The sequence below is a fragment of the Coregonus clupeaformis genome, chromosome 27, assembly GCF_020615455.1.
Source record: "Coregonus clupeaformis isolate EN_2021a chromosome 27, ASM2061545v1, whole genome shotgun sequence".
NCBI lineage: Eukaryota > Metazoa > Chordata > Actinopteri > Salmoniformes > Salmonidae > Coregonus > Coregonus clupeaformis.
The window spans coordinates 10,625,602-10,638,240 of record NC_059218.1 but is presented as its reverse complement, the minus strand read 5'-3'; positions in this window follow the sequence as shown (position 1 = coordinate 10,638,240).

The window sequence follows — 12,639 nt, the reverse complement described above, 5'->3', positions numbered from 1 at the left end:
AAGGCCTTACGTGAGTATTTCACAAATCAAATTGTATTCTCTACTCAGGGACCCCCAGCTGTTCCAGAGGTAGTCCACTTGATTCAACTTGTCAATTAACACAATAATATCACCTATTGAATTTTAACAATGTAATATGTTTGACCAGAAAAAAAAAAACTTTGGTTCTTCAAAAAGGATCTACAAAGAACCTTTTAGATTGAGAAAAGTTATTTATAGAACCATTCTCCATAGAGGTTCTATAAATAACCATATTTTATTATTTATACACTACCAGTCAAAAGTTTGGACACACCTACTCATTCAAGGGTTTTTCTTTATTTTTACTATTTTCTACGTTATAGAATAATAGTGAAGACATCAAAACTATGAAATAACACATATGGAATCATGTAGTGACCACAAAAGTGTTAAACAAATCAAAATATATTTTATATTTGAGATCCTTCAAATAGCCACCCTTTGCCTTGATGATAGCTTTGCACACACTTGGCATTCTCTCAACCAGCTTCATGAGGTAGTCACTTGGAATGCCTTTCAATCAACAGGTCTGCCTTCTTAAAAGTTAATTTGTGGAATTTAACGCGTTTGAGCCAATCAGTTGTGTTGTGACAAGGTAGTGGTGGTATATAAAAGATAGCCCTATTTGGTAATAGACCAAGTCCATATTATGGCAAGAACAGCTCAAATAAGCAAAGAGAAACAACAGGCCATCATTAATTACTTTAAGACATGAAGTTCAGTCAATACGGAATATTTCAAGATTTTTTGTTCCAACCTCTGTGGCTTTGTGAGACGTGGAGTGGGTGAACGGATGAACTCCGCGTGTGTATTTCCCACCATAAAGCATGGAGGATGAGGTGTTATAATGTGGGGGTGCTTTCCTGGTGACACTGTCTGTGATTTATTTAGAATTCAAGGCACACTTAACCAGCATGGCTACCACAGCATTCTGCAGCGATATGCCATCCCATCTGGTTTGGGCTTAGTGGGACTATCAATTGTTTTTCAACAGGACAATGACCCAACACACCTCCAGGCTGTGTAAGGGCTATTTTACCAAGAAGGAGAGTGATGGAGTGCTGCATCAGATGCCTGGCCTCCACAATCCCCCGACCTCCACCCAATTGAGATGGTTTGGGATGAGTCAGAGTGAAGGAAAAGCAACCAACAATGTCACTAAACCGATGTGGATGTGGTGGAGGAGTCAAGCGCAGGAAACAGAGGTTTAGTCCAACAAGACTTTAATCGTCTAAAACACACGAGTAGAAAACCCCGACCTCGAAAATACATGAAGTGGCGAGGGAAAATTACGCACACGCGTAAAACACTAAACATGAAACAAAACGGAATACAAACACGTAGCATCGACAAAGTGGCAACAAAATAACAACACACAAATACCCTAGAGCAAAACAAGGAACTTATAGGACACGTAATCAACACCCAAACAGACACAGGTGTGACAGACAGACAAAAGCAATCAAATACAGAAACATAGAGCGGTGGCAGCTAGTACTCCGGGGACGGCGAACGCCGAAGCCTGCCCGAACCAGGAGGAGGAGCAGTCTCGGCCGAAACCCTGACAGTACCCTCCCCTTGACGCGCGACTCCAGCCGCGCGCCGACCCCGGCCTCGGGGACGGCCAGGAGGACGCGGACCCGGGCGCGTGGGATGCCCACGGTGAAACTCAGTCAGGAGGGATGGATCGAGTATGTCCCTCCTGGGCACCCAGCACCGTTCCTCCGGACCGTACCCCTCCCACTCCACGAGATACTGGAGACCACTCCTCCGGCGCCTCGAGTCCAAGATGGTCCGGACCCTGTACGCCGGGACCCCCTCGATGTCCAAAAGGCGCGGAGGGGTCTCTCCTATCTCATCTTCTTGGAGTGGGCCAGCTACCACCGGCCTGAGAAGAGACACATGGAACGAGGGGTTAATATTTTTATACTCAATAGGCAGTTGTAACCTGTAACACACCTCGTTCAATCTTCTCAGGACTTTGAAGGGCCCCACAAACCGCCGACCCAGCTTCCGGCAGGGCAGGCGGAGGGGCAGGTTTCGAGTCGAGAGCCAGACTCGAGCTCCCGGTGCGTACACCGGTCCCTCACTGCGGTGGCGATCGGCGCTCGCCTTTTGTTGACGGATGGCACGCTGCAGATGGACATGGGCAGCGTCCCACGTCTCCTCCGAGCGCCGAATCCACTCGTCCACCGCAGGGGCCTCGATCTGGCTCTCATGCCATGGTGCCAGGACCGGCTGATAACCTAAAACACACTGGAAAGGTGTTAAGTTGGTGGAGGAGTGGCGGAGAGAGTTCTGGGCCATCTCTGCCCAGGGGATGAACCTAGACCACTCCTCCGGCCGGTCCCGGCAGTAGGACCTCAAAAACCTACCCACATCCTGGTTGACACGTTCCACCTGCCCATTACTCTCTGGGTGGTACCCCGAGGTAAGGCTTACCGAGACCCCCAACCGTTCCATGAACGCTCCCAAACTCTGGAAGTGAACTGGGGACCTCGGTCAGACACAATATCCTCGGGGACCCCATAGTGCCGGAACACATGGGTAAATAGGGCCTCAGCGGTTTGTAGGGCAGTAGGGAGACCCGGCATGGGAAGGAGACGACAGGCCTTGGAAAACCGATCCACAACGACCAATATGGTGGTATTCCCCTGGGAGGGGGGTAGGTCTGTTACGAAATCCACCGATAGGTGGGACCATGGTCGTTGTGGAACGGGAAGGGGATGTAGCTTACCCCTGGGCAAATGTCTAGGCGCCTTACACTGGGCACACACCGAGCAGGAGGAGACATAAACCCTCACATCCCTAGCTAACGTTGGCCACCAGTATTTCATGCTAAGACAGTACACGGTCCGGCCAATACCTGGATGTCCAGAGGAGGGTGATGTATGAGCCCAATAAATAAGACGATCACGGACCTCGAGCGGAACGTACGTCCACCCCACAGGACACTCGGGGGGAGTAGGGTCGGTACGCAGTGCCCGCTCGATTTCCGCATCGACCTCCCATACCACCGGAGCCACCAAACAAGACTCCGGCAATATGGAAGTAGGCTCGTTGGACCTCTCCTCCGTGTCATACCGCCGGGACAGGGCGTCTGCCTTACCATTCTGGGACCCTGGGATGTATGTGATCTTAAAAACAAACCGGGTTAGGAACATATTCCACCTAGCCTGACGAGGGTTCAATCTCCTAGCTGCCCGGATGTACTCCAGGTTACGGTGATCAGTCAGAATGAGGAAAGGGTGTTGAGCCCCCTCAAGCCAATGCCTCCACACCTTTAGGGCTTGGACTACGGCTAACAGCTCCTTGTCCCCAACATCATAGTTGCGCTCCACCGAGCTGAGCTTCTTAGAGTAGAAAGCACAGGGGCGGAGTTTAGGTGGCGCGCCGAACCGTTGTGACAGGACTGCCCAGTACCGGTCTCGGACGCGTCTACCTCAACCTGGAATGGTAAAGAGGGATCCGGATGCGCCAGCACCGGAGCCGAGGTGAACAGGTTCTTCAGTTTGACAAATGCCCTGTCCGCCTCAGCCGACCACTGCAAACGAACCGGACCCCCCTTTAGCAGGGACGTAATGGGAGCTGCAACCTGTCCAAAACCCAGAATAAACCTCCGGTAGTAATTAGCAAAACCCAAGAACTGCTGCACCTCTTTTACAGTGGTTGGAATTTGCCAATTACGCACGGCCGATACCCGGTCTACCTCTATCTCCACACCAGACGCGGACAACCGATAACCCAAAAAGGAGACGGACTCCTGGAAGAACAGGCATTTCTCTGCCTTGACATACAAGTCATGCTCCAACAGTCTTCTCAACACTCGGCGCACCTGGGCTACATGCTCGGCTCGAGTAGCAGAGTACACTAGGATGTCGTCGATGTAAACTACTACCCCCTGCCCATGCATGTCCCGGAAAATCTCGTCAACAAAGGATTGGAAGACTGAAGGAGCATTCATTAACCCGTATGGCATGACGAGATACTCGTAATGACCCGAGGTGGTGCTAAATGCTGTCTTCCATTCATCCCCCTCCCTAATGCGCACTCAGATTGTACGCGCTCCTGAGATCCAACTTTGTGAAGAACCGCGCTCCGCGTAATGATTCCGTCATCGTCGCAATCGGTGGAAGTGGGTAGCTGTATTTAACTGTGATCTGATTGAGACTACGATAATCAATACACGGGCGCAATCCCCGTCCTTCTTCTTCACAAAGAAGAAACTCGAGGAGACTGGGGAAGTAGAGGACCGTATGTATCCCTGTGCCAAGGACTCGGCTATGTATGTCTCCATAGCGCTGTTTCCTCTTGAGACAGGGGGATACACACGACTCCGTGGAAGAGCCGCTCCTGTTTGGAGATTTATCGCACAGTCCCCCTGTCTATGAGGAGGTAGCCGTGCTGCCCTCGATTTGCTAAACACGAGTGCTAAATCCTCATACTGGGGGAATGCGCAGTGCGGGCACTTGGTTCGGACTCTCTACCGAGGTCGCCCCTACGGAAACACCTAGACATCTCCCTACACACTGGGCAGACCACTCCATAAGAGCCCTCTGTTGCCACGCTATGGTAGGATCATGGGTGCTTAACCAGGAAGGCCCAACACCACGGGGTACGCAGGAGAGTCAATCAGATAAAACTGAATGATCTCCTCATGACCCCCCTGCGTCGTCATCGTCAGTGGTGCTGTGACTTCCCTGATCAGGCCCGACCCCAACGGCCGGCTGTCTAATGCGTGGACAGGAAATGGAGCTTCTACCGGCCGAAGGGGAATTCCCTAACCTACTACAAAATGCCCGATCAATAAAGTTCCCAGCTGCGCCGGAATCTACTAGCGCCTTATGCTGGGAATGAGGTGCCACCTGTGGAAACCTCACAGGAATACTCATGTGACCAACAGAGAGCTCTGGGTAAGTGGGGCGCCTACTCACCTGAAATGACTCCCCAGTGCGTGGCCTGTTGTCACCTCTCCCAGGAGACCCTCCCCAGCACCTGGCCGCAGTGTGTCCTCCACGACCGCAGGTGGTGCAGGGGATGGCCCCCTCGGGTTCCCTCTCCTCCTCTCTCTAGCGCCAGCACCCCGAGCTCCATGGGAATCGGCTCGGGGTGCTGGAGGGTGGACTGGACGACCCCCCACTCGGGACGTCCGCGGGTAGCCAGCAGGGTGTCCAGACGGATGGAAATGTCCACCAACTGGTCAAACGACAGGTTGGTGTCCCTGCATGCCAGCTCCCGACGAACGTCCTCTCGTAGACTACACCGGTACTGGTCGATGAGGGCCCTCTCATTCCACCCCGCATCCGCCGCTAGTGTCCGGAACTCCAGTGCGAACTCCTGTGCGCTCCTCTTCCCCTGTCGGAGGTGGAATAGACGCTCTCCCGCCGCTTTCCCCTCAGGTGGATGATCGAAGACAGCCCTGAAGCGGCGGGAGAACTCCGCGTAGGTGATGGTTGCGGCGTCTATTCCCCTCCATTCGGCGTTGGCCCACTCCAACGCCTTGCCGGAGAGACAGGAGATGAGGGCGGAGACGCTCTCGTATCCCGAGGGCGCCGGGTGTATGGTGGCAAGGTAAAGTTCCACCTGCAGGAGGAATCCCTGACACCCGGCTGCAGAACCGTCATATGCCCTCGGGAGCGAGAGCCGAATGCCACTGGGTTCCGGTGCTGAGAGAGGAGGACTGGCCGTTGGTGATGAGATGTTGTAAGGGTCCTTGGCCACCTCTCGATTCACCAATCGGCGCAGAGTGTTGGACACCTTGTCCATGGCGGTCCCGAGTTGCCGGATCATGGCGTCCTGGAAGTTGATCCGGTCCAGCAGGGATTCGGGTGCCGCCGCTGTTCCTGCTGACTCCATGAAGGTGTGTTGTTCTGTCACTAAACCGATGTGGATGTGGTGGAGGAGTCAAGCGCAGGAAACAGAGGTTTAGTCCAACAAGACTTTAATCGTCTAAAACACACGAGTAGAAAACCCCGACCTCGAAAATACACGAAGTGGCGAGGGAAAATTACGCACACGCGTAAAACACTAAACATGAAACAAAACGGAATACAAACACGTAGCATCGACAAAGTGGCAACAAAATAACAACACACAAATACCCTAGAGCAAAACAAGGAACTTATAGGACACGTAATCAACACCCAAACAGACACAGGTGTGACAGACAGACAAAAGCAATCAAATACAGAAACATAGAGCGGTGGCAGCTAGTACTCCGGGGACGGCGAACGCCGAAGCCTGCCTGAACCAGGAGGAGGAGCAGTCTGGGCCGAAACCGTGACAAACAAGTGCTCAGCATATGTGGGAACTCCTTCAAGACTGTTGGAAAAGCATTCCAGGTGAAGCTGATTGAGAGAATGCCAAGAGTGTGCAAAGTTGTCATAAAGGCAAAGGGTGGCTATTTGAAGAATCTCAAATATAACATATATTTTTATTTGTTTAACACTTTTTTGGTTACTACATGATTCCATATGTGTTATTTCATAGTTTTGATGTCTTCACTATTATTCTACAATGTAGAAAATAGTAAAAATAAAGAAAAACCTTGAATGAGTAGGTGTGTCCAATCTTTTCACTTGTACTGACTATAGCCCCAAAAAGACTGTAACCATAGTTCTTTAAAAAACCTTAGGAAAGGGTTATTTATAGCACCATACAGGTTCCATTTAGAACCTTGTGAACATGGTTCTGTTTTTAACCTTCAAACAAGGGTTATATAATGAACAAAAAATATAAACTCAACATGCAAGAATTTCAAAGTTTTTACTGAGTTACAGATCATATAAGGACATCAGTCAATTGAAATAAATTCATTAGGGCCTAATCTATGGATTTCACATCACTGGGAATACAGATAAGCATCTGTTGGTCACAGACACCTTAAAAAAAAGGTAGGGGCGTGGATCAGAAAATCAGTCAGTATCTGCTGTGAGCGCTTCATGGAGCGTGCACATCTCCTTCACATAGAGTTGATCAGGCTGTTGATTGTGGCCTGTGGAATGTTGTACCACTCCTCTTCAATGACTGTCCGAAGTTGCTGGATATTGGCGGTACCTGGAACACACTGTCGTGCACGTCGATCCAGAGCATCCCAAACATGCTCAATGGGTAAGACATCTGTGAGAATGCAGGCCATGGAAGAACTGGGACATTTTCAGCTTCCAGGAATTGTGTACCGATCCTTGCGACATGGGGCCTTGCATTGTCATGCTGAAACATGAGGTGATGGCGGCAGATGAATGGCACGACAATGGGCCTCAGGATCTCGTCACGGTATATCTGTGCATTCAAATTGCAATCGATAAAATGCAATTGTGTTCGTTGTCCGTAGCTTATGCATGCCCATACCATAACCCACCGCCACCATGGGGCACTCTGTTCGCAACTTTGACATGAGCAAACCGCTCAAACACAGTACGCCATACACGTGGTCTGCAGTTGTGAGCCCGGTTGGACATACTGCCAAATTCTCTAAAACAACATTGGAGGAGGCTTATGGTAGAGAAATGAACATTCAATTATCTGGCAACAGCTCTGGTGGACATTCCTGCAGTCAGCATGCCAATTGCATGCTACATCAAAACTTGAGACTTCTGTGGCTTTGTGTTGTGTGACAAAACTGCACATTTTAGAGTGGCCTTTTTATTTTCCCCAGCACAAGATGCACCTGTGAACTGATCACGCTGTTTAATCAGCTTCTTGATATGCCACACCTGTCAGGTGGATGGACTATCTTGGCAAAGGATAAATGCTCACTAACATTGATGTAAACAAATTTGTGCACAAAATAGAGAGAAATAAGCTTTTTGTGTTTATGGAACATTTCTGGTATCTTTTATTTCAGCTCATGAAACATGGGACCAACACTTTACATGTTGCGTTTATATTTCTGTTCAGTTTACATAGTATGAAAAATGGTTCCACTATGGTTACAAGCCAAAGATGCCTGCCTTCGATTAATTTCCCCTCCTTGCCTCTTTTCACCTCACCCTTTCCCAGTCCCCTCACACTCACAAGGCAGGCAATACGCTTGACCTCATTTTTACTAGAGACTGTTTGTCTACTAATTTCACGGCAACCCCCCTCCAGGACTCTGATCACTACTTTGTTTCCTTTTTTTTTTTCACCTTTATTTAACCAGGTAAACCAGTTGAGAACAAGTTCTCATTTACAACTGCGACCTGGCCAAGATAAAGCAAAGCAGTGCGATAAAAACAACAACACAGAGTTACATTTGATTATTTTTACATATGGGGTAAAACAAAACAAAGTCAAAAATACAACAGAAATACATATATATACAGTGTGTGCAAATGTAGCAAGTTATGGAGGTAAGGCAATAAATAGGCTATAGTGCAAAATAATTACAATTAGTATTAACACTGGAATGATAGATGTGCAAGAGATGATGTGCAAATAGAGATACTGGGGTACAAATGAGCAAAATAAATAACAATATAGGGATGAGGTAGTTCAGGCGGGCTAATTTCAGATGGGCTGTGTACAGGTGCAGTGATCGGTAAGGTGCTCTGACAACTGATGCTTAAAGTTAGTGAGGGAGATAAGTGTCTCCAGCTTCAGAGATTTTTGCAATTTGTTCCAGTCATTGGCAGCAGAGAACTGGAAGGAATTGCGGCCAAAGGAGGTGTTGGCTTTGGGGATGACCAGTGAGATATACCTGCTGGAGCGCAGACTACGGGTGGGTGTTGCTATGGTGACCAATGAGCTAAGATAAGGCGGGGATTTGCCTAGCAGTGATTTATAGATGGCCTGGAGCCAGTGGGTTTGGCGACGAATATGTAGTGAGGACCAGCCAACAAGAGCGTACAGGTCACAGTGGTGGGTATTATATGGGGCTTTGGAGACAAAACGGATGGCACTGTGATAGACTACATCCAATTTGCTGAGTAGAGTGTTGGAGGCTATTTTGTAAATGACATCGCCGAAGTCAAGGATCGGTAGGATAGTCAGTTTTACGAGGGCATGTTTGGCAGCATGAGTGAAGGAGGCTTTGTTGCGAAATAGGAAACCGATTCTAGATTTAACTTTGGATTGGAGATTCTTAATGTGAGTCTGGAAGGAGAGTTTACAGTCTAACCAGACACCTAGATATTTGTAGTTGTCCACATACTCTAGGTCAGACCCGTCGAGAGTAGTGATTCTAGTCGGGTGGGCGGGTGCAAGCAGCGTTCGGTTGAAGAGCATGCATTTAGGTTTACTAGTGTTTATGTCACGGTTTACTAAGCCAGAACCCAGAAGCAGACCAGGACAAGGTGAGTTGAAACGAAGGTGAGTATTTATTTAACAGATTCCAAAAACGATGTAGAATAATCCAGGGGACAGAGCGGACGGCGGAGATGAGTTGTTGGAGGTGCAGTGGTAGATCCAAGAATGGCTCGGCAGCCGCCGACAACCAGGCAGGGGTTGGGTGAAGGTTCCGGGAGATTGACTGCAGATAGAAACAAAACGGAGGTAAGTACACGGCAAGCCAACAAGGTGCAAAACAACAAAACTAACGCTAGAAACTCCAAGGCTGATACACTGACAAACATACTGTTCATGGCTAACGATCCGGCAGGGAATGGATGTTAGGCCAGAGCCTAAGAAGGGTGATGATCAGGACCAGGTGTGCAGATTGCTGATGGGATGCAGGTGCGGAAATCAAGAGAGCTCCCCGGAGCGTTCCAGAACCCACGGGAAACTGGAGATCCCGAGCAGAAAAACTAGTCCACAGACAGGACCCGACTCAGACTGCCGGGATCGTTACAGTACCCCCCTCCGACGAACGCCACCGGGCGGACTCCCGGAGCGCCAGGATGGAGGCGGTAGAAGTCACGGATGAGGTCAGCATCTAGGATCTGTCGCCGCGGAATCCAACTCCTCTCTTCAGGACCATACCCCTCCCAGTCCACGAGATACTGGAAACCCCGGCCCCGCCGTCTGGAATCCATGATGCGTCGCACCGTGTAGGCAGGACCACCTCCGATCATCCGAGGAGGAGGAGGAGGAGGCGGAGGAGGCAACAGAGGACTGAGGAAAACAGGCTTGAGGCAGGAGACATGAAAGGTGGGATGGACTCTGAGCGTCCTCGGGAGTTTGAGTCGAACTGCCACCGGATTGATCACCTTCTCCACCACAAACGGACCAATGAACTTCGGTAACAACTTCCTAGACTCAGTCCGTAAAGGAAGATCCCGTGTGGCCAACCAGACCCTATCTCCGATGGTGTAGGTGGGAGGCGGGGATCCGGCGACGATTCGCCTGGAGCTGATACCGGTCCGAAACTCTAAGGAGTGCCTTTCTGGCCCGATGCCAGGTCCGGTGGCAACGGGAATATGGGCCTGAACAGAAGGCACTGAGAGCTCCTTCTCCTGAGAAGGGAACAAGGGAGGTTGGTAGCCATACAGGCACTGGAAGGGAGACATCCCAGTGGCAGATGTAGGGAGAGTATTGTGGGCATACTCAACCCAAGGCAACTGAGAGACCCAGGAGGTGGGGTTGGAAGAGGCCAGGCAGCGTAGCGTGGATTCCATCTTCTGGTTGGCTCTCTCCGCCTGACCATTAGATTGGGGGTGAAAACCAGATGTGAGACTGACTGTAGCTCCAATGGCCAAACAGAAGGACTTCCAGACAGCAGAGGTAAACTGAGGGCCACGGTCGGAAACGATATCACTGGGCAATCCGTGGACCCTGAAAACCTCCCTAACCAGGATCTCGGACGTCTCCGAGGCAGAGGGAAGCTTGGCAATTGGCACAAAGTGGGCGAACTTGCTGAATCTGTCCACGATAGTCAGAACGACCGTGTTCCCCTCAGAAGCGGGCAACCCAGTGACAAAGTCCAGGGCCAGATGCGACCATGGTCGCCGGGGAATAGGAAGGGGGTGAAGTAGTCCAGAGCTGGGCCGATTGGTACTCTTATTCTGCGCACACACTGGACAGGCAGCAACATAACCCCGAGTATCCTCGGCCATGGCAGGCCACCAAAAACGTCTGCGAAGAAACGCCATCGTCCGAGCCACGCCAGGGTGACAAGCCATCTTGCTGGCGTGGGACCATTTGAGGACCGCAGGACGAACCGACTCAGGCACAAACAACCGACCGGGTGGACCGTTACCGGGACCGGGCTGCGTCCGAAGAGCCGCCATCACCTCCTCCTCAATCTTCCACCTAACAGCTCCCACGACGCAGTTCCGGGGGAGAATTGTCTCGGTCTTGGACCCACTCTCCTCCGTCTTGGAGAACATCCGAGACAAGGCGTCCGCCTTGCCGTTCTTAGATCCAGGTCGGAACGTCAGGGAAAAATTGAATCGTCCGAAAAACAACGACCACCTGGCCTGACGGGGAGTTGAGACGTCTAGCCGATTGCACGTAAGCAAGATTCTTGTGGTCAGTCCAGACAATAAACGGCTGCTCCGCCCCCTCCAACCAGTGGCGCCACTCCTCCAAGGCAAGTTTCACCGCGAGAAGCTCCCGGTTACCCACATCGTAATTCCTCTCCGCAGGCGAAAGGCGACGAGAGTAGTAGGCGCAGGGATGGAGTTTACTGTCCGTGGAGCATCGCTGCGACAGGATGGCGCCAACTCCCACATCAGACGCGTCCACTTCAACGACGAACTGACGGGCCGTGTCCGGTTGAGAGAGAATCGGTGCGTTGGTGAATCGCCTCTTCAAATCCAGAAACGCTCGATCCGCCTCCGGATTCCACTTGAAGCTCCTGATACTGGAAGTCAAGGCCGTTAACGGAGCGGCCACACGGCTGTAATCCCGGATGAATCTGCGGTAGAAATTCGCAAACCCTAAAAATCTCTGGAGCTGCAATCTCGTACCGGGCTGGGCCCATTCCAGAACCGCTCTAACCTTCTCCTGGTCCATCCTAATCTCTCCCCTGGAGATGATGTACCCGAGAAAGGATGTCGTGTGGGCGTGAAACTCGCACTTCTCGGCCTTCACGAACAGGCGATTCTCCAACAATCGCTGCAGAACCTGCCGGACATGCTGGACGTGGTCGGAAGGTTCCTTCGAGAAGATCAGAATGTCATCCAGGTAAACAAACACAAAGAGACCGATCATATCTCTCAGGACGTCGTTCACCATACTCTGGAATACCGCTGGAGCATTGGTCAGTCCAAACGGCATCACCTGATACTCAAGTGACCCATCGGTGTATTGAAACCCGTCAACCACTCGTCTCCCTCTCTGATCCGGACCATGTGATACGCATTGCGTAGGTCTAGCTTGGTGAACACCGTAGCACCCTGTAAGGAGTCGAAGGCAGAACTCATCAAGGGCAGGGGATACTTGTTCTTGACCGTGATGTCATTCAACCCCCGATAATCAATACACGGTCGAAGCGAGCCATCCTTCTTACCCACAAAGAAGAATCCTGCCCCCAGGGGTGATGACGAGGGACGAACGAGACCAGCAGCTAGGGACTCCTTGATGTAGGTCTCCAAAGCCTCACGTTCAGGGCGGGAGATACTGTATAACCTTCCCTTGGGGTAGACAGCTCCAGGGAACAGGTTGATGGCACAATCATATGGTCGGTGGGGAGGGAGTGACAGAGCCTTCTGCTTACTGAATACTTCCCCCAAATCGTGATATGTCTCGGGAACCAGG